Source organism: Phyllobates terribilis, unplaced genomic scaffold (assembly GCF_046119375.1).
Source record: "Phyllobates terribilis strain yellow unplaced genomic scaffold, ASM4611937v1 Scaffold_11__3_contigs__length_659146591, whole genome shotgun sequence".
NCBI lineage: Eukaryota > Metazoa > Chordata > Amphibia > Anura > Dendrobatidae > Phyllobates > Phyllobates terribilis.
This window is the reverse complement of record NW_027362771.1, coordinates 385255571-385280709: the sequence shown is the minus strand read 5'-3', so window position 1 is coordinate 385280709 and position 25139 is coordinate 385255571.

The window sequence follows — 25139 nt, the reverse complement described above, 5'->3', positions numbered from 1 at the left end:
GTACAAATAACTTTCCTGAAGGGCAGGAGGCAGGGGCGTCCCCCTGAGCCTCCAACACCTCACCCTCCAGTTCAGGATAAAGAGCCATAATGACTACCCCTTTATGTAATATTGGGGCAGAGTTCTCATGGTCACCACCACCAGGGAAGCTCCGGGACAAAGCATCAGCCTTGACATTTTTGACCCCTGGACGAAAAGTGACAACAAAATTGAACCTAATAAAAAACAAGGACCATCTGGCTTGGCTAGGGTTGAGACGTTTAGCTGACTGGAGATATCACAGGTTCTTATGGTCAGTAATAACTGTAATAGGATGGACAGCCCCCTCCAACCAGTGTCTCCATTCCTCGAATGCCAATTTGATCGCCAAAAGTTCCCTATTATCCACGTCATAATTTCTCTCAGCCGAAGACAATTTTTTAGAAAAGAAGGCACATGGATGCCATTTACCAGGGGACGAACCCTGAGACAACACAGCCCCAACCCTGACATCTGAAGCATCAACCTTCACAATAAAGGGTTGAGAAACATCGGGTTGACTTAGTATAGGTGCAGTGGCAAAATGATTCTTTAAGGAAGAAAAAGCCTGGAGGGAAGCATCCGAACATTTGGAAAAATCAGACCCCTTCTTAGTCATGTCAGTAAGGGGTTTCACTATAACAGAGTAATTATGGATGAATTTCCTGTAAAAATTAGTGAAGCCCAGAAAACGTTGTAGAGCCTTCAGGTTCTCGGGACGTTCCCAGTCAAGAACTGCACGGATCTTCTCCGGATCCATCCGAAAACATGAAGATGACAACAAGTACCCTAAAAACTGTACCCCTGAACAGCAAAAACACATTTTTCTAGTTTGGCATAAAGTTTGTTATCCCTTAATATCTGGAACACCTGCATAACATGCCCCCAATGAGTCTCAAAATCAGGTGAATAAACCAAAATATTGTCCAGATAGACCACCACAAACCTTCCCACCAAATGATGGAAAATATCATTTATGAAATGCTGGAATACCGCAGGTGCATTGGTCAAACCAAAAGGCATAACCAGACTCTCGAAATGTCCTTCCGGGGTATTGAATGCTGTCTTCCATTCGTCCCCTTCTCTGATTCTAACCAGATTGTAGGCACCCCTTAAATCCAACTTGGAGAATACCTTAGCTCCCACAACCTGCCTGAACAAATCAGGAATCAGAGGAATAAGGTATGGATCACGAATGATAATTTGATTTAATTCCCGGAAATCTAAACAGGGACGTAGACCGCCATCTTTTTTCTTCACAAAGAAGAACCCTGCCGCCACGGGCGAAAATGAGGGTCTGATATGTCCCTTCTCCAGACTTTCCACAATGAAATCCTTGATGTCTTGTCTCTCAGGGCCAGAAAGGTTATACAGTCTGGACTTGGGTAGTTTAGCTCCAGGAGTCAAGTTAATAGGACATTCATAAGCACGATGAGGAGGCAAATCCTGACACCTCTTCTCAGAAAAAACGTCCTCAAAACCAGACAGAAAAGCAGGTAATATTTCCGTAGATACAGTAGCAATGAAAATATCTAGACAGTTCTCATGGCAGTAATCTCCCCATTCAATAATCTTCCTGGTTTGCCAATCCACCAACGGATTATGTTTAACAAGCCAAGGTATACCCAAGACAATCGGAGTGGGAAGATTGCCCAGAACATAGCAAGCAATGATTTCACAATGAATTGACCCCACCCTCAGTTTTGCATTATGTACAATCTGAGTAAATGCTTTCTGTGCAAGTGGCGCCGAGTCAATGGTAAAGATGGGAATAGGTTCAGCTAAAGCACAGCAAGCAAGACCATGAGTTTTCCCAAACTCAGCATCAACCATGCTGACTCCAACTCCACTGTCAACAAACACAGACATTTTTTCGGTTTTGCTCTCTAGCACCACCTCTGCTGTCAGGATAAAGTGGGAACTGCAGTTTGGCCACAAATGCACCCCTTGTTTATCCAACTCCAGACTACCGAGAGTTAGTCGAGTCTCCTTTTGTTTAGGAATTGAAGGATAAGTCCCAACAAAGTGTACCTTCAAAAAAAACATATGCCTTTTTTCTTGCGAATCTCCAGGGAGATGTATGATGTAGAGACACCCCATTAACTGCATGGGTTCCTCCCACAGTACTGGATCACCCCCAGACCACTCCCCTGGCAGAGGTACACAACCCCGGCAAGAAGGCCTCGGAGAAGGTGGTCACACCCGTCTATCCCGAAAGGTGTCTATCAAGACGTATGGTCAAAGACATGGCAGCCTCCAAAGACTGAGGAGTTTCATATACAGCCTAGGCATCTTTCAACCTTACATTAAGCCCCTCACAAAATTGATTTCTAAGGGCTGAGTCATTCCATTTGGAATCCGTTGCCCATCTACTGAATTCCGAACTGTATGTTTCCACTGACCGAATCCCCTACTGAAGGTGACGTAGCCTAGACTCACCCAAGGCCAGGTCAGGGTCATCATAGATGAGGGCCAGAGCTCCGAAAAACCCCTCCACAGATTGGAGACAAACCGAATCCTGCGGTAACAAAAACGCTCATGACTGAGAATCGTCCTGCAATAGAGAGATCACAATACCAACCCGTTGCTCCTCATTACCTGAGGAGTAGGGACAAAGTTTAAATACAATTTTCATGCCTCCTTAAATACAAAAAACTTGCCCCTACCTCCTGGGTTCAGGCTGGACCGGCCTACCTGCTGAGACCCCCATATTGGCGACCTGTAACTGCTGTTACTGCTGCTGTACCTTACCACGGAGGTTATTGACCTCCAGAGACAGCCTGTGCAGTCGCTCTGCAAGCTTTGCAACTGAACCCATACCAAAGGGAGAAAGGAAAAAAAAGGTGCACGCCCAAAAACACACAAAGAAAAAGAAAAATGTCATTTCCCTTTTTTTTTTTCCTTTTCAAAACGTGCTTGGCCGGTTATAATGTCACGCCATGTGTGGGAAAGACTTAGTGCAACACAGAGGGAAAGGGAGCCCAGACACTAGGGAAAGGGGGAAGTGGAGATCTCCTAGTCTGATCTAGCTGTTATGATCTGCTACAGGGACTAAGGAAAGACAGGAGAACTGTCCCTACAATAGAACTAAACTAGATCCCTACGATGTAACGGGGAACCTGATCCTGCGATCAGACCCGCTAAAGTCCTCGGCTAGTCTGAACGAAGACCTATAGATGTGAGGGAGGGATCCCTACAAGAACTAGGGACTGGGATAAGTTGGACACCTCCTAGCAGAAATAGTAGCAGTCAAAGACAAACACACAACAAAAAGCATAGAGGTCAGAAGACCTAGCAAAACTAACAGAGAACGGCAACAGAGCACCAAGCTAGCTCAAGAGTAGTAAATACAATGAAGTCCAGCAAGACCAGGAGGGCGGAGCCGGATTAAATAGGCAAAAATGGTCATGTGACCAGCAAACTAAAAAAAACCTAACAGGAGAGTTCTAACAGTACCCCCTCTTCTAAGAGGATCCTCCGGATCCACTAGGCCCAGGCTTACCAGGAAGCCTCCTGTGAAACGCTCTGACAAGTCTGGAAGCAGAAACATCATCCGCCCTCACCCATGAGTTATCCTCGGGTCCGAAACCCTTCCAAGCGACGAGATACTGCAAACTCCCTCTATACCGTCTAGAATTTAGGATGCGGGAAATTTCATATTCCCCGTCCTCCACCACCGGAGGAACAGTGGCAGAGGCGTCACCATCAGACACATCAGCTTTTTTCAACAGAGAAACATGAAACACCGGGTTAATCTTCCAGGACGTAGGAACCTCCAACCTAACAGCAGATTGGTTAACTATCTGAAGCACCTTAAAGGTCCCTACGAACTTGGGACCCAATTTTTTAGAAGGAATCCTCAATCGCAGATTCTTAGAGGACAACCAAACCATGTCACCAACAGCAAACAAAACCTCTTGCCGTTTCCTATCAAAGTACCTCTTAGATTTTTTGTTAGCCTCCTGAAGATTACCACGCACATCCGTCCAAACTCTCTCCAAATCTCCGGAAAAACTCTCCTCCTCAGGCACAGCCGAAACCAATTTGGAGAATGACCCAAAAGACGGATATCTCCCAGAACAACAAAAAAAAGGCGAACACCCAGCAGAAGAGGATGTATGGTTGTTAAGAGCAAATTCAGCAAGTGGCAGAAACTCAGACCACCCCTCTTGATTGTCTGCCACAAAACAACGCAAGAACTGCTCAACATCCTGGTTCTTCCTTTCTGTCTGGCCATTAGACTCAGGATGATATCCAGATGAAAACGACAAATGAACTCCCAACCTGTCACAAAAAGCACGCCAAAAACGAGCCACGAACTGAGGTCCCCTATCAGAAACAATGTCAGTAGGAACACCATGTAGTCTGACAATTTCCTTGACAAAGGCCTTAGCGAGTGTCTTAGCGCAAGGCAGTTTGATGAAGGGAACCAAGTGACACATCTTGCTAAAACGGTCCACGACCACCCAGATGACCGTGAAACCTTCAGAGGGGGGAAGGTCAGTAATAAAGTCCATAGCCAGATGTGTCCAAGGTGCACTATGAACCTCCAGAGGGCAAAGCAACCCCGCAGCAGGAGCATGCGAAGACTTGGATCTAGCACACACAGTACATTGGCGCACCCACTTAATGACTTCCTTCTGCCATCCAGGCCACCAAAAACTGCGACCCACAAGTCTCTTGGTCTCAGAAATTCCTGGATGACCTGCCAACCGAGACTCATGACACTCAACAAACAAATCTCTCCTAAAGGTCCTAGGCACAAACAACCTCCCATGGGGAGTGTTAGATGGGGCATTCTCCTGAGCTTTAAGAATCTCATCCTCCAAAACGGAGTCCAAAGCAGCAATCACAACACCTTCTTGTAAAATGCTCTCCTCTTCCTCCTCAACACCGACCATGGGAGAAAAGCTGCGAGACAAAGCATCCGCTTTAACATTCTTGGTACCCGGGATGTAAGTAACGGAAAAATTAAACCGCGAGAAAAAAAGTGCCCACCTAGCCTGACGGGCATTCAAGCGCTTGGCAGCATCAAGATAGATCAGATTTTTATGATCACTGAAAACCTGAATGGGAAATTCAGCACCTTCCAAGAGGTGACGCCAGTGTTCAAATGCGAGTTTAATCGCCAGCAATTCCCGATTACCAATATCGTAATTAAGTTCAGTCTCAGAAAATTTTTTTGAAAAAAAGGCACAGGGATGTACTCCATCCTTGTTTTCCTGAGACAACACCGCACCGACCCCCACCGAAGAAGCATCAACCTCAACCAAAAACGGCTTAGTCACATCAGGCTGCATAAGGATGGGAGCAGAGGTGAACCTCTCCTTTAGAAACACAAAAGCTTCAATGGCCTCAGAAGTCCACTGAACCGCATTAGCACCTTTCCTGGTGAGATCGGTCAGCGGTTTGACAATAATAGAAAAATTTTTTATGAATTTTCTGTAATAATTGGTGAAACCCAAAAACCTCTGTATCGATTTCAAACCAATAGGCCTAGGCCATTCCTGCACAGCTTGAACTTTAACCGGGTCCATCTCAAAACCTTCACTGGAGATAATGTAGCCCAAAAAAATAATTCTCTGTACAGCGAACTCACATTTCTCCAGCTTAGCAAAAAGCGAATTGTCCATTAATAACTGTAATACCTCACATACTCTCCGCCAATGAGACTCCAGATCAGGCGAATAAATCAGAATGTCATCCAAATACACAACCACATTTTTGCCGATTAAAGGTCTAAGGATGTCATTAATAAGATTCTGAAAAAATGCTGAAGCATTGGTAAGACCAAAAGGCATAACCAGATTCTCAAAATGACCCACAGGAGTGTTAAAAGCAGTCTTCCATTCATCACCCTCCTTCATGCGCAACAAATTGTATGCCCCCCGGAGATCAATTTTAGAGAACCACTTGGCCCCCACTAACTGGTTAAATAAATCAGGAATCAATGGCAGTGGGTAAGGATTGCGTACAGTAATTTTATTAATCTCACGAAAGTCCAGACAAGGACGTAAACCGCCATCTTTTTTTTTTTACAAAAAAAAATCCAACAGCCACAGGAGACTTGGAAGGCCTAATGTGACCGGCGGCCAAGCTTGTCTGTATGTATTCCTCCAAAGCCTTTCTCTCAGGAATAGTAAGATTAAATAAACGACTTTTAGGAAGAGTCGCTCCAGGGACAAATTCAATGGTACAATCATAGTCTCTATGGGGAGGCAAAATTTGTGACTCCTCCTCAGAAAAAAACTCTCCAAAAATCCTGAATAGATACAGGCAATTCCCCTTTATCCACAGCAGCAATACGTCCGTTACAACACTTGTCATAACACTTAGGGCTCCAGGACTTAATTTCATTGGTAGACCAATCCAGTACAGGATTGTGCAATTTTAACCAGGGTAACCCCAATATTACTGGAGAAGGCAAATTATCCAATACCACCAAATCCAAATTTTCTTGGTGAATACCATTAATAGTGAGGGGAAATTCACAGACCTTATGAGTAACACTCTTCAAGGGAGAGCCATCAACAGAAACCACAGCAATAGGGGATGACAAAGTTTTAGGTTCTAATCTAAGTTTTTCCAAGAATCCCCCATCAATCACATTCAGAGTAGAACCACAATCCACAAATACCCGAAATTCAATTAATTCATCCTGAGCAGCAGTAGTGGCAGATAGGAATACTCCCTTAGAATTTAAACAGGCAATACGGGCATAACTGACCATTTTTTTTTCTTTCTTCAAACGAAGCACACAGTTCTTAATAAAATGACCAGAATTTCCGCAATAGAAGCACAAGCCTTCAGAAAGCCTGCGATCTTTTTCCTGAGAGCGGGGTGCCATCGTCCCAATCTCCATCGGCTCTCCATTGTCAGCACAGACCCTCTCAAGACTCGGAGCTGACATAGCAGAGGATTTGCTCTCATTAACCCTTGCACACAGTCTCCTGTCCACCCGTATAGCTAATTGCATAGCTTCCTGCAAGTTTCCAGGTGTGGGATAAGCAATCAGTAAATCCTTAACCCTTTCACCTAGCCCTGCAAGAAACAAGCTTTTCAAAGCTGAATCGTTCCACCCCACCTGGGCAGACCACCGACGGAATTGAGAACAATATTTTTCCACATTACCTGATCCCTGCCTCAAACGTCTCAATTCAGACTCAGCAGATGAGACACGATCAGGATCATCATACAACAAACCCAAAGCAGAAAAAAAACTATCCACTGATCTAAAGCACGGATCACTAGGTTGGAGAGAGAAGGCCCATCCCTGAGGATCTTTGCGCAAAAGTGACATTATGAACCCTATGCGCTGTGATTCATCACCAGAGGATCCGGGTCTCAAACGAAAATACAATAAACAAGCATTTTTAAAAGAAAAAAAATCTTGTTGTTCACCAAAAAATAAATCAGGCAGACGTACCTTTGGTTCCACAAAATGTGCTCCAGAACAGCTACTCACGTGTTGTTGGAGCTTGGCCACCTCCAGAGAGAGTCCCTGCAAGCGTTGAGCCAAATCTTGAACCGAGACCATGATGGAAAACTGGAGGTCTTTCCTTAGAGAAAATTTTTTTTTTTTCTTTTAGGGCTGGACTTACTGTTATGATCTGCTACAGGGACTAAGGAAAGACAGGAGAACTGTCCCTACAATAGAACTAAACTAGATCCCTACGATGTAACGGGGAACATGATCCTGCGATCAGACCCGCTAAAGTCCTCGGCTAGTCTGAACGAAGACCTATAGATGTGAGGGAGGGATCCCTACAAGAACTAGGGACTGGGATAAGTTGGACACCTCCTAGCAGAAATAGTAGCAGTCAAAGACAAACACACAACAAAAAGCATAGAGGTCAGAAGACCTAGCAAAACTAACAGAGAACGGCAACAGAGCACCAAGCTAGCTCAAGAGTAGTAAATACAATGAAGTCCAGCAAGACCAGGAGGGCGGAGCCAGATTAAATAGGCAAAAATGGTCATGTGACCAGCAAACAAAAAAAAACCTAACAGGAGAGTTCTAACACTAGCGTCACCCTGTCTCAACTAGCATCCCTATATTGCCTCTTCAGCAATCGCCCCACGCGTGCCTCGCCCTACTCTCCCTGGCGTACGGCTACGGCTGGGGATGGGAGGAGATGAGCACTAGTCAACCTCTGCTAAACTCTATAGACAACAAGGGTATGTCACCTCTGACACACCCGACATAGCTATAATTGAAGGGTCGTTACCTGGCTTAGGAAGGAAACTAATATGTGCCTCTAAAGATTGAGGAACAAAGTTCATATTTTCACCAATTGAGTTAAAAGTTTTTGCCAATATTAGAGAAAGCTGTTCCCTGAAATTTTTGTAGAATGCCGGCGTAAAGCCATCTGGTCAGGGACATTTACCTAACGGAGTAGACCGGATTATGGAATCAATCTCTTATATAGAGATCTCCTCCTCTAGTGCCTCCAAGACAGAATTATTTAGTACAGGTAGGGAGGTTTCTTGAATGTACTTTTTAATCTTATTAGAAAACTCCAGAGGGGGCATATGTATGAGTTGGCTCTTAATATTAAATAATTTCTCATAGTAGGAGCGAAAAAGATCCACTATGTCTTTTGGGTTATGAGCATCTCCACCATCTTGCCTCTTAACATTAGAAATAAATGTTGCAGATGAGCGTGGATGGAGCAGTGTGGACAATGGTCTTCCACACTTGTTTGAAAAATCATAGAAAAAACTTTTGGATTTTTCTTTTGCTTTAATGTATTTTTTATCTAAAATTCCCTTCAATTCACTTCTCTTTTTTATCAATTCAGTAAGAGTGGAGGCATGTAGAGTTTGTTTGTGTGAAATCTCAAGGGAATGAATTTGGTGTAACAAAGCATCTATTTTCATAGACCTTTCCCTCTTAACCTGTGCTTAATTAAGATCCCTCTCATAATGCATTTCAGGGTTTCCCACTGTAAAGGAGTTGGGGTTTGGTCAGAAGCATGGACTTGGATAAAAGAATCAATAGAATCCTTCAATTCTGAGCAGCATAAGACATCTTTGATAAGGTTATCATTCAAACTCCAGGTCCAAGACCGTTGAACCAGAGATGGAAGAGATAAAGACTAGTAATGGGCGAGCTCGGGTGCTCGATGCTCAGGTCGAGCAAATTGGAATGCTTGAGTGCTTGACCCGAGCAACGAGCCCAATGTAAGTCTATGGGAAACTAGAGCAGTGCTCAAATGACATGGGAACGGCATGCGGAAGATCCCTGGAAGCATTTCTGACTCCCAGGTCACTGCTGTCAACAGCGTTGTCAGAGGTATTGCGCCACTTTTACAGACTCACAATAAAACATACAAAAACAAAACCAAAATGGATTTTCCTGGGAAATATGTTAAGGAACATCCTTTCCAGGGTAATGACTTGTATGTAAGGCAAAATAAATATACAGAAACAAAAATGCTCCACCACACCTTGGGCTATGTTCACACGTAGCGTTTTTGATGCGTTTTTGCACTTTCGCATTGCTTTCAACCAAGACAAATGCATTCACTGGTAAATGTCATTTTAACATTTTACAACCTTATCTGGCCATGTGGTGTGTGACACATCATCAGACACACCCTGTTTCATTTATGATGGAGGAACTCTGAAAGTCACAAAGCCTGTTTTTATAGGGCCATCAGGCGGCCCTTACTATTCTTAAAGGGCCAGCAGTCGGCCCTCGCTATTGTTAGAGGGCCATCAGCCGGCTATGCTTTGTTGTTCCCATTATTAACGAGTGGGTCTCCTATACTGTTATTGCATATGCAGTGACTGCAAGGGCTGCCAAAAAGTTGGAGGCACTCAAATACCCCTTGCAAGAGACGTAGAGGTCAGAGAGCCTCCTAAAAACAATGTTCTCATTATTAGGAAGTGGGTCTCCCATAGTGTTTGCCTATGCAGTGAAGCAATGGCTGCCATAAATTTAGAGGCACTCCAATGCCCCTTGCAAGAGACGAAGAGGTTAGAGAGCCTCCTAAAAACAATGTTCCCATTATTAGGAAGTGGGTCTCCCATAGTGTTTACCTATGCAGTGAAGCAACGGCTGCCATAAATTTGGAGGAACTTCATAGCCCCTTGCAAGAGACGTAGAGGTCGGAGAGCCTCCTAAAAACAATGTTCTGATTATTAGAAAGTGGGTCTCCCATAGTGTTTGCCTATGCAGTGAAGCAATGGCTGCCAAAAATTTGGAGGCACTCCAATGCCCCTTGCAAGAGACGTAGAGGTCAGAGAGCCTCCTAAAAACAATGTTCCCATTATTAGGAAGTGGGTCTCCCATAGTGTTTGCCTATGCAGTGAAGCAACGGCTGCCAAAAATTTGGAGGAACTCCAATGCCTCTTGCAAGAGACGTAGATATGTTGATATGGTACATATGGTGGTGGAGGATATAAGAGTCAGCCTGTCAGCATTTTCAGTTGACAGGTGGATGCGCCTATCGGTTATAATTCCACCGGAGACACTAAAAACCCGCTCTGACAAAAACGCTAGCGGCAGAGCAGGCCAGGACCTCCAAGGGTAGAGAGCCAATTCATGGCACGTGTCCAGCTTGGATACCCAGTAATTATAAGGCATAGAGGAATCACGGAGGACGTTGGTACGGTCGGCAAGGTACTCCCTCATCATCTTCCGAAACTTTGCACTCCTTGTGAGAGTACCCTGCGCCTCAGGGCCTGTGCGATGGGAGGGTCTGAGAAAACTGGCCCAGAACTTTGACAGTGTTCCCCTGCCTCTGCTGGATTGCATTTTTGGTTCTCTCGAGTGTACTCCTTGGTTGTCCAAAGAACTGTGACTTCTGCCGCCAGCGTTTTCAGATGGAAATTTTTTTAATAATTCCGCAACATGGGCCTTCTCGTATTGCACCATTTTATTAGGTCTGTCCTGCAAGGGAATAAAAGACAGAAAGTTCTCCCTGTAGCGTGGGTTTACAAGCTTCACCAACCAGTAATGACTGTCACCCAAAATTTGGACAACACGAGGGTCACGGGAAAGGCAGCGTAACATAAACTCAGCCATGTGTGCCAGACTGCAAAGAGGCAAGACTTCTGTGTCCTCACTAAGAGGATGACTGACCATGCTCAATCCTCATCCTTCTCCTCTTCCTCCTCCTTCCTGTCCTCAGGCCATCCACGCTGAACAGACGATATGACAGTTGTGCAGGTAGTACCGTCTATAGTGCAGGAAACTAACTCCTGTTCTTCCTCCTCCTCTTCCTCATTGTCACCCAATCCACATTGGGATGAGATGAGGCTGGGTTGTGTGTAATCACCTTGTGGATACTTGCTCCGTCTCATCATGCTCCACCTGCAATGCATCCTCTTTAATTGAGAGCAGAGAGCGTTTCAGAAGACAGAGAAGCGGGATTGCCGCTCACCATCTTGGTGGAGTCCTCAAAGTTTTGGAAGACGGTACCGATGTCTGACATCCATATCCACTCCTGAGGTTTTATGTGTGGAGTCTGACCTGAATACCGACGGCCTTGTTGATACAGGTAGTCAACAACTGCCCTCTTCTTCTCACAAATCCTTCCCAACATCTGCAATGTAGAGTTCCAAAGCGTGGGGACATCACACACCAGTCAGTGAGCCGGAAGCTGCAAATGCTGCCGAAGCATGGCAAGGGCGGCGGAAGCTGTAGCTGACTTTCTAAAATGGGCACAAAGGCGGCGTACTTTGACAAGCAGATCTGACAGATCCGTGTAGGTTTTGAGAAATCACTGAACCACGAGGTTTTGCACATGGGCCAGGCATGGTACGTGTGTGAGCTCGCCTCGCCTCAGAGCCACCACCAGATTCCGGCCATTGTCACACACGATCATGCCTGGCTGTGGGGTCAGCGGTGTCAGCCACAGATCTGCCTGCTCTTTCAGAGCTGTCCACAACTGTTCAGCATTGTGTGATTTGTCACCTAAGCATATCAGCTTCAGCACAGCCCCTTGCCGCTTGGCCGAGGCACTACTGCAGTGCTTCCAGCTTGCGACTGATATGTTCATTTCGGAGATGGATGCTGAAGAGTAGGAGGAGGAGGTGCAGGAGCTGTAGAATGTTGGGGCAACCCTGATTGACCCAGAGCCCGCAATCCTCGGCGCCCGGACTGACTGGCGTGAGCGTGGTTAGTGGTCCCACTGGGCCACTAACCGAGGAGTGCCTGGAGGGGAGTGACTAGGGGCCTCGCCAGATCCAACCACGAACACACGGCGGCTTAATCGACTCCGTGGTCCGAGGAGGTACGTAGGAGGTGGCCCAGGTGCTACTCCAGGTCAGACCCCGGTCACAGCTGTTGACTCACACCGGGGAATGCAGGAACAGGCAGGCACGGCTGGTATGCAGACAGGAGGGTACTGGCAGGCACGGCTGGTATGCAGACAGGTGGGTACTGGCAGGCACGGCTGGTATGCAGACAGGTGGGTACTGGCAGACAGGGACGTAGGCTGGATAGGGACCAGTACAGACTGGGATACAGGAACAGAGCCGCAGGTGCGGTGGACAAGCAGAGCAGAACCGCAGGCGCGGAGGACAAGCAGAGCAGAGCAAAAACCGCAGGTGCGGAGGACAAGCAGAGCAGATCGAAAACCGAAGGTGCAGAGGACAAGCAGAGCAGAGCGAAACTGCAGGTGTGGAGGACAAGCAGAGCAGAGCAAAACCGCAGGTGTAGAGGACAAGCAGAGCAGAGCGAAACCGCAGGTGCGGAGGACAAGCAGAGCAGAGCGAAACCGGAGGTGCGGAGGATAAGCAGAGCAGAGCGAAACCGCACGTGCGGAGGACAAGCAGAGCAGAGCGAAACAGCTAGAATACAGGAGGTAGAAACAGAGGCAGGGAAACGGGACAAGCAGAACCAGATACACACAAGGTACTTCCAATGAAATAACGAGTGGACACAAAACTCACAAACAGAAGTACAGAGACAACGAGTTGGAGTTAGGTGCACGTTCAGACACTGCAGGAAAAGGAAAGGATAGGACATAGAGACAAACAGGTAACGGACTAGGACACAGTTCAGACAGGAACTGAACCTGGAACAAGATACAGGAACAAGCCTGGGTATTCAGCCCCAAGGGTGGCGGAAACAGACTAGAAGTCACAGATACAAGAAACGGGCCTGGGTACTCAGCCCCCAGGGTGGCAGAAACAGACTAGAGTCACAGATACAGGTAACGGGCCTGGGTACTCAGCCCCCAGGGTGGCAGAAACAGACAAGATACAGGACAGGACCTGGCAACTCAGTTGCACAGAACACACTGAAAGAAAGTGTTGCTCAGGCACCTCCTACTGGGTGGAGGAGGTTTAAGTATCCAGTGACTCACAGCAATAGGCTGGGGACGTATTAGGACTGCGCACGCTGTAACTTTAAGAAACAGGAAGCAACAGCGCCGCCGCCCTAAGCAATCAGACAAGAGACATGCACATAGCAAGTAATGGAGCAAAGTGTGCAGCCTGGACTGATAGGTAAGTTGGCGGTCTTGCATGGTGGGAGATGGTAAGCCATGCCAGCACGCCGCGAGGGATGTTACAACGTGTTCCATCCCAAGATACGACTGGGTCACATCTTCCACTATATTAACCCAGTGTGCCATCAGCAAGATGTACCGTCCCTGCCCACAAGCACTTGTCCACGTATCCGTGGTTAGGTGAAGTTTCCCAGTAGCTGCATTGTTGAGGGCGCGGCTAATGTTGTGGGACACGTGCTTGTGTAATACGGGGACGGCACACCGGGAGAAATAGTAGCGGCTGGGAACCAAGTACCGAGGGACGGCCGCTGCCATCAGGTTGCGGAAAGCTTCCATCTCCACGAGCCTAAAAGGCAACATTTCAAGCGCAAGCATTCGCGAAATGTGTGAATTTAGTAGTGTGGCCTGTGGGGTGTTTGCTGCATATTTGCGAGTGCATTCCAAGGACTGAGGTAGGGACAACTAAACGCTGCACTGGGACAAGGAGGTGGACATACTTGCTGATGGTGCTAGCTGAGAGTTTTCAACGACAGGTGCAGGGCGGGAGGCATCTTGGCATACGCCTGGACAGGGGATTGGCGTGCACGCACAACAGCGGAACAAGCTGTGGTGTTACCCGCAGACACTGTTGCTGGACCCTGGGGTTCAGCCCACTTAGTCGGGTGCTTTGCTGCCATGTGCCTGATCATGCTGGTGGTGGTCAAGCTGGTAGTTTTGCTACCCCTGCTGATGCTGGCCTGGCAGGTGGCGCAAATGGCCTTTTTGGGGTTATCAGCAGAGTCTTTAAAAATCAACCAGACTCGGTAAGAACTATACTGGCAACTTCCGTTGTGTTGATGTTACGGGGAACGGTTGCCCGTCTTCTGTCTGCGGCCACCACACTGCTTGTTCTTGCCTGTTGTGGTGCTACGCCTCCCCCCCGTGTGCTGCTGTCCTCGCTCTGCAGGTCACCTTGCCAGGTTGGGTTAGTGACTTCATCGTCCACCACCTCATCTTCCACTTCTGCACCCTGATCCTCCTTCTGACTTTCTGGCTATTGTATCTCATCATCATCCACCTCTTGTGACAGTTTCCAACCGTCGCCTTCGTGTGACCATGGCTGCTCAAATATTTGGGCATCGCTACATGCGATCTCCTCTTGCTTCAAGTGAACCGGGCGAGGGCCCGAATCTATAAATGGAAAAGTGAACAGCTCTTCGGAGTGTCCAAGTGTGGGGTTAGTTGTCTTCGGGCACTCGGCATGGTGGGAGGAAGGAGGATCAGGGTGAGGAATATGCAGTCCAGACTCACGGCTACTGAGACTTGACCGTGTGGATGACAGGGTGGTGGTGGTGGCTAAGTAACTGGAAGCATTATCTGCTGTCCAACCAATAACCTTTTCACACTGCTCTGTGTTCAATAGTGGTGTTCTGCGGTCCCCTATTAATTGAGACAGGAAGGTCGAGCGACAAGATGTGGGTGTTTGTTGTGGCACAATTTCAGCTTGCCCACGGCCTCGATCTCGTCCTCTGCATGCACCATCACCATCACGTCCACTTCCCTGTCCCTTGCCACGTGCCTTGCCCATTTTAAATGAAGGACAATATTTTCCATGTTCACTACAAATGGCTGGATTTGAAACGCAGTGATATGTGCTACGTATGACGGAAAACCACAGTTTTAAATAGCTGGCCTGTAAATTACTATTTTTCACAGCAACCTGGTGTCAATAACTTCACTAACACACTGCAACAAAATTTAAATGGAGGCCAGAAATGGCTGAATTTGGAGCGAACTTGTATGTGCTACGTGTGACGGAAAACCACAGTTTTAAATAGCTGGCCTGTGAATTACTATTTTTCACAGCGACCTGGTGTCAATAACTTCACTAACACACTGCAACAAAATTTAAATGGAGGCCAATATTTTCCACGTTCACTACAAATTTCTGGATTTTTATCGCTGTATGAAAGGAGCTGGCTGTATTCTGCAGAGGCAACTGGAGCAGAAAAACGGTGTTCTCTGGATTGCTTTTTAAGCTAATAATCAGGACTAAGATAAAAAAAATTATCTCTGGCCCCTGATACCTGGGGCTATTTCTAGAAATATCTGTAAGAGCAGCAGCAGACAGAACTATAATGGAGCCTCTGGTGCTGTATGAACTCCAGTCTGCCACATACACTGCCTGCCTGCCTAGCATGTTGTGGAATAACTAGACTAACAGGATGTTCAATGGACCCTCTTGCTATATGCACTGCAGTCTGCCACATACACTGCCTGCCTTCCTAACTTCTGCTGTCACCACTGAATAGATGCAGCTGGATTAGTCCTCAGAAGGACTGTTTGTTCAGATGGATATATATAAATGTTGTGGTATACCTATACTAACTAATAAAGAAGCAAATCTCTCCCTAGCTCCTCAGCAGCTCTCCCTACTCTGCCTGATTCCGGGATAGACTGTGACGAGCTTCGCGGCGCCAGGTATTATATAGACCTGATGACGCTATGCAGCCAGCCAATCACTGTAATGCCACAACCAACATGGCTACGGCATTACAGTGTGTGGCAGGCAATCCCAGCATGTTCATTGGCTCTCTAAAGAGCGCCAAACATGCAGGGAGGGGACCCGAGCTCCCGCCCAAGCAACCAGGAAATACTCGCCGAGCATCTCGAGCAGTGAGATGCTCGGGCGAGTACCGAGCAGTAGCGAGCACGTTCGCTCATCACTAATAAAGACAGAAAAATTGAAGCGTGATCCGACCACAAAATATCTCCAATTGTAGCTTCCGGTTGCCATGATAAGGCATGATGACTCAAGAGAAAGAGGTCTATGCGGCTGTATGAGTTATGTATTTGTGAGAAATAAGTGTAATCCTTACCCTGAGGATTCATTATCCGCCACACATTTGTCAGTCGGAGGGCGTGGAGGAGCCTCTTAAGAGAACGCAATTGCCTCATAGGAACTGTTCCACTCCCAGAGGAAGAATCTACATTTTGGGTTCAATGTAAAGTTGAAGTCTCCACCTGCAATCAATATACCCTCTGTAAAATTTGAGAGTGAGGTTAGAAAGGAACGGCATACAGGAACTTGGTCTCTATTAGGGAGGTACCAGTTAGCAATCGTGTATTTGGATTCCGCAATCTTTAATTTGAGAAAGATGTATCTGCCTTGCGTATCTATGAGCGTATCAATGAGGGAAAATGTTAATGACTTATGGATTGCAATGGAGACCCCCTTTGATTTCGATTCAGGATTTGTGCTATGAAACCAGTTATTAGAATCCCTATCTTTTATCTTAGGGACATGTTCGAACTTAAAGTGTGTCTCTTGTAACATGAGAATTTGTACTCTTTTTTTTATGCATAGAATAGAGAATCTGAGAGCGTTTCTGAGGAACATTAAGGCCTCTAGCATTTAGTGAACAGAACTTGACTGAGGACATTCTAAGGACTAGGGGTAGGATTGAGGAAGGGATCAGAAAGGAAGAAAAATACAGAGAAAAATCTTAAAAAGAAATCAGTGTCCCTGATTGGGTGAGAAGGGCTTCCCTCCAAAAAGAAAAGAAGGAAAAAAAAAGGGGGAGAGTGAAGAATAAGAAAAAGCCTTTTCCACCACCAGGGAAGTCCTCAAAGATATGGACTAATAGGGGGAAGTATACAATATATAACTCCACACCCATCCTGCGGAGTGCAGATCCCCTTATTGAGAGCGCGCTTTCTACAGAGGGTGACTGCCCCGGCCAGTCCGATGGAGACACTGGAGCAGACGGGATTCCCAGACCCTGAACATCGACAGATCTCCCAGATTGCGTAGTAAGGTACCAGCAGGGCTGGACTGGCCATCTGGCAATTCTGGCAAATGCCAGAAGGGCCTGTCTGGTTGTGGGCCACCTTGTCTGCTACATTGTCATCAGAATCTGCATCCTCAAGACGCCTATACTGTTAAAAGTTGTGACGGAGCACAAAGTCACTGGCTCCATCACTTACCTCAGCAGGCAGTGGGCGTCCCCTCTGTTTGCGACCTGCCAGAGGCCAGCACCAAGCAGGGGACATCAGCGGTGCAATAACGTCACTGCATCGTGCCGCCAGCATCCACTGCGAGAATGGATAGAAGAAACAGACTGTTACGGATCCGGGTAGTGGAACCTCTGTGCTGAGATGCAAGGAGGGACTAGAGGGGCGTAACTAAGTGCCAACTCGGACCGACCCTGGCCACACGGTGGCTTAGTCGACTCTGTGAACCAAGGAGGGACCGAGAAGGTGAACCAGATGCCACTCTGGGACCAACCTTGTGTGACAGCAGGCGACTCCCACTGGTCAGATAGCTGAAGCTGACAGGTACAGCGGATGAGCACGGCAGGTGGCCTGACAGGGGATCCTGGTAGGCAAGCAGGCAGGCACGGCAGGTAGCCTGACAGGTGATCCGGGTAGGCAAGCAGGCGGGCACGGCAGGTAGACTGACAGGTGATGCAGGTAGGAAAGCCGGCAGGCACGGCACGTAGACAGGCTGGCGGGCACAGCTGATGGACAGGCAGGCGGGCACGGCTGATAGACAGGCTGGTGGGCACTGCTGATAGACAGGCGGTCGGGTACGGCTAATAGACAGACAGGTGGGCACGGCTGATAGACAGGCTGGCAGGCACTGGAACTTGAGGGCTGAGGAGAGTGTTAGCACACAAACAACAACCTTGCACAGGCACCTCCATTTTGGAGGAGGTGCTCTAAATAGGAGTGGTCCTCCGGCTATTCGCCGGGGACTCTTTAGGACGGAGCGCGCGGTCCCTCCCTCTTTAAGGGGCCGCGCCCTAAGCACAGTACCCGGGAAGCTGCACGCGGTGTGCGCACCCTGGGCCGCAGCAGGGGAGCTGGAGGACGCCAGACCGGGACCGTGGTAGTGAGGGGAACGGCGTCTCTGCCCGGCATTACCCTATGCTACAGTACCCCCCCTTTACCCCCCTCTTCTTTAGGCCCGCAAGAAATTTTTCTAGAAGACGAGGGGCATGAATGTTCTCCATGGGCTCCCAAGACCTCTCCTCAGGACCAAACCCCTTCCAATCCACAAGAAAGAAAGTCTTTCCTCTTACCCTCTTGATGGCCAAAATGTTCTCTACCTCAAAGACGTCCTCAGCGGAGACGGGAGCTGGAGTGGTACCTGGATCTTCAGAGAAAGAATTAAGGACAACCGGCTTGAGGAGGGACACGTGAAAGGAGTTGGGAATCCGTAAGGAGGCCGGGAGTTTCAGCTTGTAAGCCACTGGATTTATTTGGTTCAGAATGTCGAACGGACTGATGAACCGCAGACCCAACTTGTATGATGCTATTTTGAGACGGACATATTTGGAGGAAAGCCAGACCTTGTCTCCCGGGCGGAATTGAGGCGGATCCAGACGTCTCTTATCAGCATGCCTCTTCATCCGCGAGAGACTCCGCGGCAGGATTGTCCACTGAAGAGGAGAAGGGAAACGGAATCTGGGGGTGTCGACCGTAAACCACAAAAAACGGAGACTTAGCAGAAGACTCACTCACATGGTTGTTATAGGAAAACTTGGCCCAGGGCAGGAGCTCTACCCAATCGCTATGGTGAGCGTTGACAAAGTGCCGAAGAAAACTGGTAAGGATCTGATTGATACGTTCCACTTGACCATTGGACTGAGGATGATAGGCCGAAGAAAAATCCAAGGAGACATCCAGCAGCTTGCACGTGGGTCGCCAGAAGCGAGAAGTGAACTGAACTCCTCGGTCCGAGACAATGTGGAGGGATAAGCCGTGGAGACGGAAGATGTGACGGATGAAGTCCTTAGCCAGCACAGGTGCAGAGGAAAGACCAGGCAGAGGGATGAAGTGAGCCATCTTGGAGAAGCGGTCAGCGACCACCCAAATGACAGTACAACCGGCCGATACAGGAAGATCCGTGATGAAATCCATTGCAATATGTTGCCACGGAGTGAGAGGCACGGGAAGAGGAAGAAGACGACCGGCTGGAAGGTGTCTAGGTATCTTGTTACGGGCACAAGAGGAACAAGCCGCGACAAAATCCACAACATCCTTGCGCTGGGTGGGCCACCAATAATGCCGGGCAATGAGCATGGCCAGCCAGTTTGGACGAATGACCCCAGAGTAAGACCCTCTTCCGATCCTGAGTCGCTACAAAGGTCTTACCAGGAGGTAGATGAGACAGGTCGAACGGAGCAGCAGTCATTATTCTGGAGGGGTCAATGATGTGTAGAGGTTCCTCCTCTTGGTCGGTAGACAGAAATGAGCAGGAAAAAGCATCAGCCTTAATGTTCTTGTCTGCTGGGCAGTAATGAAGGCTAAAGGAGAATCGAGCAAAGAACAAAGACCATCTGGCCCTTTATCTCTAAACTCCTGGAACGCCTGGTCCACTCCCGTCTAATCCGCTATCTCTCAGACAACTCTCTTCTTGACCCTTTACAATCTGGTTTCCGCTCTTTACATTCTACTGAAACTGCCCTCACTAAAGTCTCTAATGATCTACTAACAGCTAAATCTAATGGTCACTACTCCCTGCTGATTCTCCTGGATCTCTCTGCAGCATTTGACACTGTGGATCACCAGCTCCTCCTCACTATGCTCCGCACTATTGGCCTCAAGGACACGGTTCTCTCCTGGTTCTCCTCTTATCTCTCTGACCGCTCCTACTCTGTGTCTTTTGCCGGCTCCTCCTCCTCCCTACTTCCTCTTACTGTCGGGGTTCCTCAAGGATCAGTCCTAGGCCCCCTTCTTTTCTCCTTATACACCGCTCCTATTGGACAAACAATCAGTAGATTCGGTTTTCAGTACCATCTCTATGCTGATGACACCCAATTATACACCTCTGCTCCGGACATCACCCCTGCATTACTACAAAAGACCAGTGATTGTCTTTCTGCTGTGTCTAACACTATGTCCTCCCTCTACCTAAAACTGAATCTGTCAAAAACTGAACTACTCGTCTTTCCTCCCTCCATTAATCTACCTGTGCCCGATATTGCCATCTCCGTTTGTGGCTCAACCATTACTCCCCAGCTACAAGCCCGCTGTCTTGGGGTCATTTTTGATTCAGATCTTTCTTTCACTCCTCACATCAAATCACTCGCTCGTTCATGTCATCTACACCTCAAAAACATCTCAAGAATCAGGACTTTTCTCACCTTTGACTCGGCAAAAACTCTTACTGTCGCTCTTATTCATTCTCGTCTTGACTATTGCAACGCTCTACTAATCGGTCTCCCTCTTACTAAACTCTCCCCTCTCCAATCCGTCCTGAACGCAGCAGCCAGGATCATATTCCTCGCCAACCGCTACTCAGATGCCTCTTCCCTGTGCCAGTCATTGCATTGGTTGCCCATCCAATATAGAGTTCGTTTTAAACTTATCACGCTTACCCACAAAGCGCTCCATGCTTCAGTACCCCCCTACATCTCCTCCCTTGTCTCAGTCTACCACCCTACACGTGCCCTCCGTTCTGCAAATGACTTGAAACTAAAATCCTCCATAATCCGAACTTCCCACTCCCGTCTCCAAGATTTCTCGCGTGCTGCGCCAATTCTCTGGAATGCACTACCCAGGACAGTTCGATTAATTCCCAATACCCACAGTTTCAAGCGAACCCTAAAAACACATTTCTTTAGACTGGCGTATCACCTAAACACACTCTGTCCATCCCAGCTTTCCCCCATATTAAAATCTTCTTCAACTTCGGGTTCAAACCAACCATGCACATAAAAGCCTCTGTCAGGACTGCACACATACTGGCTGGCGACCAGTCCATGTATTATTATTTATCCTATTCAGTAAATCAAGGCTGCATTATACAATATATGTACTTTTTACCTTTTGTGTCTCCCCCACTTCCTCATAGACTGTAAGCTCGCGAGCAGGGCCCTCACTCCGTTCGATATGAGATATGCTTATTCTGTATTGTCTGTATAAGTCCCCCCTAAAATTTGTAAAGTGCTGCGGAATATGTTGGCGCTATAAAAATAAACTATTATTATTATTATTATATTATGCGGGTTTAGTCTTTGGGCAGTCTGCAAATAAGTGAGATTTTTATGTACAGTGTAGATGACCACAGAGTGCAGGGCCCCCTCAAACAAATTTGATGGCCAGCAGCTCTCGATCTCCTATGGAGTAATTGTGCTCAGACGGAGAGAAGAGTTTGGAGAAGACCGCAGGTCACCATTTGCCCGGACGAGGATTTCTGGGTGAGCACTGCTCGGGCAACGGAAGAAGAGGCATCAACCTCCAGGAAGAACTGTTTATTGCAATCCGGACTGTGTAGCACTGGAGCGGAGGAGAAGGCTTGTTTAAGAGAGACAAAGGCATTCTCCGCCTCGGAAATCCACTCCCTGGGATTTGCTCCCTTAGGGGTGAGAGCAGAGATGGGAGCTGTCCGGGAGGAGAAATGAGGAATGAAGAGGCAGTAATAGTTAGCGAACCCCAGAAACCGCTGAATAGCCTTCAACTCCTCAGGTCGGGGCCACTTTAAGACGGCAGACACCTACTCGGGATCCATCCGCAGTCTGGTTTCAGAGATGATATCCCCCAGAAATTGTAGGGAGGTCTGCTCAAAGAGGCATTTCTCATACTTGGCATACAGGTGATTCTTACAAGAGCCTCAGCAGGACCTGACGAACATCCCTCTGGTGAGAGGGCAGATCAGGGGAGAACAACAAGATATCATCCAGCTACACCACCACACAGGAATACAGGAGATCTCGGAAGATGTCATTTACTAACTCCTGGAAGACAGCTGGAGCATTACAGAGACCGAAGGGCATCACGCGGTATTCGTAGTGACCATCCCGAGTGTTGAATGCCGTCTTCCACTCGTCTCCCTGGCGAATCCGGACCAGATTGTAAGACCCCCGAAGATCAAGCCTAGTGAAGATCTTTGTGCCTTTTAGGCGGTCAAACAGCTCCGAGATGACAGGCAGGGGGTACTTATTTTTGCTGGTAATCTGGTTTAAGCCCCTGTAGGACAAAGAGAGACGTTTTTCTTTTTAACGAAGAAGAATCCTGCTCCAGCCGGAGAGGTGGATTTCTGGATGAATCCTCTAGCAAAATTCTCTTCAATGTATTCAGACATGGCACGGGTCTCGGCCAGCGACAAAGGGGTAGATTCGCCCGGGAGGAGGTGAAGCACCAGGTATTAGGTCCATGGGGAAATCATACGGCCTATGAGGTGGTAGTGTCTCTGCCTCCTTTTTATCAAAAGACGTCCGCATAGGACCAGTAGGGTGCTGGCAGGCCAGGTAGGTTAGCCGGAGTAGACAGGGGTCGAGCAGGACGAACCGGAATATGACAGGTCTTATGGCATTCCTGACTCCAACGGAGCACCTCACCCGAGCTCCAATTCAGGACAGGCTCATGTCTCTGTAACCAAGGTAGACCAAGCAAGAGGGGATGAGAGAGACCGGACAGTACGTAAAAGGAGATCTTCTCTGAGATCAGCATTCCCACCTGAAGAGTTACCGACTCAGTGACCAACAAGATGGTTTCAGGGAGAAGCTTTCCATCCACAGAGGAAACCACTAAAGGATCCGCCAGACGTATGGAAGGAATTAGAAAATGCTCCACAACGGCCTGTTGAATGAGATTCCCAGTGGCTCCGGAATCCAGATGGGCAGTCTCGAAGGAGCGGGTCTCACCACTGGTAACAGAAATGGACAGAGTCAACGGCGGAGAGGAAGAACTCTTGCCTAGGACGACCTCTCTGAGCGGTCCAAGATACTGGAGTTTCCCCGTCTCACCGGGCAGGAGCGGATCTGATGCTGTATATTGCCACAGTAGAAGCAACTCCCCTCTGCACGGCGGGTCTCCTGGTGAGACTTGACCATCTTAACTTGGTCAATTTGCATAGGCTCTGAGAAGACACCCGGGGGAGTGCTGGTTGCGAGACTGGACTTTGGAGGATTGGAGCGAGGCGCAAAGGTTTCCTCTCATGGGTCGTCTCTGTAGCACGTTCCAGAAAACGGATGTCAATCCGGGTAGCTAATGACACCAGGTGGTCCAGGGAGGGGGGTATGTCGCGACCGGCTAGCTCATCCTTGATCCGTCCAGAAAGGCCCTCCCAAAAGGTGGACACCAGGGCCTCATTGTTCCAGGCAAGTTCAGATGCGAGGGTTTGGAAACGCACAGCATATTGTCCCACAGAGAGACTCCCTTGGCGGAGTCGGAGAAGTGAGGAGGCAGTAGAAGACTTTCGTCCAGGCTCATCGAACACCTGCCGGAAAACCGGAAAAGAAAGCCTGGAGATCAGACACCAGAGGATCCCCTCTCTCCCACAGAGGGTTAAGCCACACCAACGCCTCTCCGGTGAGGTGAGACATGATGAATGCCACCTTGGCCCGGTCGGAGGTGAACTGGTGTGCCTGGAATTCAAAGTGCAGCGTGCACTGATTTATGAAGCCCTGACATAGGATAGGGTCACCACCAAAACGTGGAGGCGCAGAAAGCTGGGGTCCGAAGCCACTGGATTGAGGTGCCTCCGAAGCGGGTGCTGCTTGGTTAGAGGTGGACACAGTCGGGATGGACAGCACGTCCAGATGAGAGTTGACTGTCCGCAGATAAAACAGGATAGTATGCTGTTGGGATCTCTAGCGAGAGACCTCTTGATACAGGTCTGAGAGCGAAGGAGCCTGGGAGCCACCGGGTTCCATGGTCTGTGCAAACTGTTACGGATCCGGGTGGTGGAACCTCTGTGCTGAGATGCAAGGAGGGACCAGAGGGGCGTAACTAAGTGCCAACCCAGACCGACTCTGGCCACTCGGCGGCTTAGTCGACTCCGTGAACTAAGGAGGGACTGGGAAGGTGAACCAGGTGCCACTCTGGGGCGCCTCCCACTGGTCAGATAGCTGAAGCTGTCAGGTACAGCGGATGAGCACGGCAGGTGGCCTGACAGGTGATCCGGGTAGGCAAGCAGGTGGGCATGGCAGGTAGCCTGACAGGTGATCCGGGTAGGCAAGCAGGCGGGCACAGCAGGTAGACTGACAGGTGATGCAGATAGGCAAGCCGACTGGCACGGCAGGTAGACAGGCTGGCGGGCACGGCTCATAGACAGGCAGGCGGGCACAGCTGATAGACAGGCTGGCGGGCACTGCTGATAGACAGGCGGTCGGGCACTGCTGATAGGCATGCGGGCACGGCTGATAGACAGGCTGGCGGGCACTGGAACCTGAGGGCTGAGGAGAGTGTTAGCACACAAACAACAACCTTGCACAGGCACCTCCATTTTGGAGGAGGTGCTTTACATAGGAGGGGTCCTCCGGCTATTAGCCGGGGACTCTTTAGGATGGGCGCGTGCGGCCCCTTAAAGATGGAGGGAGCGCGCGCGTGCCCTAAGCACAGTGCCCGGGAAGCTGTGCGCGGTGTACGCACCCCGGGCAGCAGCAGGGGAGCTGGAGGACGCCGGACCAGGACCGCGGCAGTAAGGGGAACGGCGTCTCTGCCCAGTAGGAGGCAGAGACGCCGACGCTACACAGATGCTACGGACGATGAGGTGTCTGGATTAGGTGTGTATAGGGATTTTTTTATTTTTGGGGGGCTGTGGGGAACCATCACACTATATAGGGCGCTGTGAGCAGGACCATCATAGTATTATTATTATTTATTATTATAGCGCCATTTATTCCATGGCGCTTCACATGTGAAAAGGGGTATACATAATAAAAAACA